Raw genomic sequence first — 3580 nt, forward strand, 5'->3', positions numbered from 1 at the left:
TCGTTGGTGCCGCTGTGGTTGTTGTTGGAGCTACTGTGGTTGTTGTTGGAGCTGCTGTGGTTGTTGTAGGTGCAGCTGTGGTTGTTGTTGGTGCAGCTGTGGTTGTCGTTGGTGCCGTTGTGGTTGTCGTTGGTGCAGCTGTGGTTGTCGTTGGTGCAGCTGTGGTTGTTGTTGGTGCAGCTGTGGTTGTTGTTGGAGCTGCTGTGGTTGTTGTTGGAGCAGCTGTGGTTGTTGTTGGTGCCACTGTGGTTGTTGTTGCAGCAGCTGTGGTTGTTGTTGGTGCAGCTGTGGTTGTCGTTGGAGCAGCTGTGGTTGTTGTTGGTGCCACTGTGGTTGTTGTTGCAGCAGCTGTGGTTGTCGTTGGGGCAACTGTGGTTGTCGTTGGTGCCGCTGTGGTTGTTGTTGCGGCAGCTGTTGTTGTCGTTGGAGCAGCTGTGGTTTTCGTTGGTGCAGCTGTGGTTGTTGTTGGTGCAGCTGTGGTTGTTGTTGGTGCAGCTGTGGTTGTTGTTGGAGCAACTGTGGTTGTTGTTAGAGCAGCTGTGGTTGTTGTCTGTGAAACTGTGGTTGTTGTTGGGGCAACTGTGGTTGTTGTTGGGGCAGCTGTTGTTGTTGTTGGAGCCGCTGTGGTTGTCGTTGGTGCAGCTGTGGTTGTCGTTTGTGCCGCTGTGGTTGTTGTTGGAGCTGCTGTGGTTGTTGTTGGAGCAGCTGTGGTTGTTGTTGGTCCAGCTGTGGTTGTTGTTGCTGCAGCTGTGGTTGTTGTTGGAGCTGCTGTGGTTGTCGTTGGTGCCGCTGTGGTTGTTGTTGGAGCTGCTGTGGTTGTTGTTGGAGCTGCTGTGGTTGTTGTTGGTGCAGCTGTGGTTGTTGTTGGTGCAGCTGTGGTTGTCGTTGGTGCCGTTGTGGTTGTCATTGGTGCAGCTGTGGTTGTCGTTGGTGCAGCTGTGGTTGTTGTTGGTGCAGCTGTGGTTGTTGTTGGAGCTGCTGTGGTTGTTGTTGGAGCAGCTGTGGTTGTTGTTGGTGCCACTGTGGTTGTTGTTGCAGCAGCTGTGGTTGTCGTTGGGGCAACTGTGGTTGTCGTTGGTGCCGCTGTGGTTGTTGTTGCGGCAGCTGTTGTTGTCGTTGGAGCAGCTGTGGTTGTTGTTGGTGCCACTGTGGTTGTTGTTGCAGCAGCTGTGGTTGTCGTTGGGGCAACTGTGGTTGTCGTTGGTGCCGCTGTGGTTGTTGTTGCGGCAGCTGTTGTTGTCGTTGGAGCAGCTGTGGTTGTCGTTGGTGCAGCTGTGGTTGTTGTTGGTGCAGCTGTGGTTGTTGTTGGAGCTGCTGTGGTTGTTGTTGGAGCAGCTGTGGTTGTTGTTGGTGCCACTGTGGTTGTCGTTGCTTCCGCTGTGGTTGTTGTTGGTACAGCTGTGGTTGTCGTTGGGGCAACTGTGGTTGTCGTTGCAGCAGCTGTGGTTGTTGTTGGAGCAGCTGTGGTTGTTGTTTGTGCAGCTGTGGTTGTTGTTGGAACAGCTATGGTTGTTGTCTGAGCAGCTGTGGTTGTTGTTGGTCCAGCTGTGGTTGTTGTTGGTGCAGCTGTGGTTGTCGTTGGTGCGGCTGTGGTTGTTGTTGGAGCTGCTGTGGTTGTTGTTGGAGCAGCTGTGGTTGTTGTTGGTGCCGCTGTGGTTGTCGTTGGAGCAGCTGTGGTTGCTGTTGGAACTGCTGTGGTTGTTGTTGGAGCCGCTGTGGTTGTCGTTGGTGCCGTTGTGGTTGTCGTTGCAGCAGCTGTGGTTGCTGTTGGAACTGCTGTGGTTGTTGTTGGAGCCGCTGTGGTTGTCGTTGGTACAGCTGTGGTTGTTGCTGGGGCAACTGTGGTTGTTGTTGGGGCAGCTGTTGTTGTCGTTGGAGCAGCTGTGGTTGCTTTTGGAGCTGCTGTGGTTGTTGTTGGAGCAGCTGTGGTTGTTGTTGGTGCAGCTGTGGTTGTTGTTGGTGCAGCTGTGGTTGTCGTTGGTGCGGCTGTGGTTGTTGTTGGAGCTTCTGTGGTTGTTCTTGGAGCAGCTGTGGTTGTTTTTGGTGCAGCATTGGTTGTCATTGGTGCCGCTGTGGTTGTCGTTGCAGCAGCTGTGGTTGTTGTTGGAGCAGCTGTGGTTGTTGTTTGTGCAGCTGTGGTTGTTGTTGGAGCAGCTGTGGTTGTTGTTGGTGCAGCTGTGGTTGTTGTTGGGGCAGCTGTGGTTGTTGTTGGTGCAGCTGTGGTTGTTGTTGGTGCAGCTGTGGTTGTTGTTGGTGCAGCTGTGGTTGTCGTTGGTGCTGCTGTGGTTGTTGTTGGAGCAGCTGTGGTTGTTGTTGGTGCAGCTGTGGTTGTTGTTGGAGCAGCTGTGGTTGTTGTTTGTGCAGCTGTGGTTGTTGTTGGAGCAGCTGTGGTTGTTGTTGGTGCAGCTGTGGTTGTCGTTGCAGCAGCTGTGGTTGTTGTTGGAGCAGCTGTGGTTGTTGTTTGTGCAGCTGTGGTTGTTGTTGGAGCAGCTGTGGTTGTTGTTGGTGCAGCTGTGGTTGTTGTTGGGGCAGCTGTGGTTGTTGTTGGTGCAGCTGTGGTTGTCGTTGGTGCAGCTGTGGTTGTTGTTGGTGCAGCTGTGGTTGTTGTTGGTGCAGCTGTGGTTGTCGTTGCAGCAGCTGTGGTTGTTGTTGGAGCAGCTGTGGTTGTTGTTTGTGCAGCTGTGGTTGTTGTTGGAGCAGCTGTGGTTGTTGTTGGTGCAGCTGTGGTTGTTGTTGGGGCAGCTGTGGTTGTTGTTGGTGCAGCTGTGGTTGTCATTGGTGCAGCTGTGGTTGTTGTTGGTGCAGCTGTGGTTGTCGTTGGTGCTGCTGTGGTTGTTGTTGGAGCAGCTGTGGTTGTTGTTGGTGCAGCTGTGGTTGTTGTTGGTGCAGCTGTGGTTGTTGTTGGTGCAGCTGTGGTTGTCGTTGGTGCTGCTGTGGTTGTTGTTGGAGCAGCTGTGGTTGTTGTTGGTGCAGCTGTGGTTGTTGTTGGTGCAGCTGTGGTTGTTGTTGGTGCAGCTGTGGTTGTCGTTGGTGCAGCTGTGGTTGTTGTTGGTGCTGCTGTGGTTGTTGTTGGAGCAGCTGTGGTTGTTGTTGGTGCAGCTGTGGTTGTTGTTGGTGCAGCTGTGGTTGTTGTTGGTGCAGCTGTGGTTGTCGTTGGTGCCGCTGTGGTTGTTGTTGCAGCAGCTGTGGTTGTTGTTGGGGCAACTGTGGTTGTTGTTGGGGCAGCTGTTGTTGTTGTTGGAGCCGCTGTGGTTGTCGTTGGTTCAGCTGTGGTTGTCGTTGGTGCAGCTGTGGTTGTTGTTGGTGCAGCTGTGGTTGTCGTTGGAGCCGCTGTGGTTGTCGTTGGTGCAGCTGTGGTTGTCGTTGGTGCAGCTGTGGTTGTTGTTGGTGCAGCTGTGGTTGTCGTTGGAGCAGCTGTGGTTGTTGTTGGTGCAGCTGTGGTTGTTGTTGCAGCAGCTGTGGTTGTTGTTGGGGCAACTGTGGATGTCGTTGGTGCAGCTGTGGTTGTCGTTGGTGCCGCTGTGGTTGTTGTTGGAGCTGCTGTGGTTGTTGTTGGAGCAGCTGTGGTTGTTGTTGGTAC

This window comes from Poecilia mexicana, unplaced genomic scaffold, assembly GCF_051168715.1.
Source record: "Poecilia mexicana isolate PSO_F unplaced genomic scaffold, ASM5116871v1 scaffold_11, whole genome shotgun sequence".
Taxonomy (NCBI): Eukaryota; Metazoa; Chordata; class Actinopteri; order Cyprinodontiformes; family Poeciliidae; genus Poecilia; species Poecilia mexicana.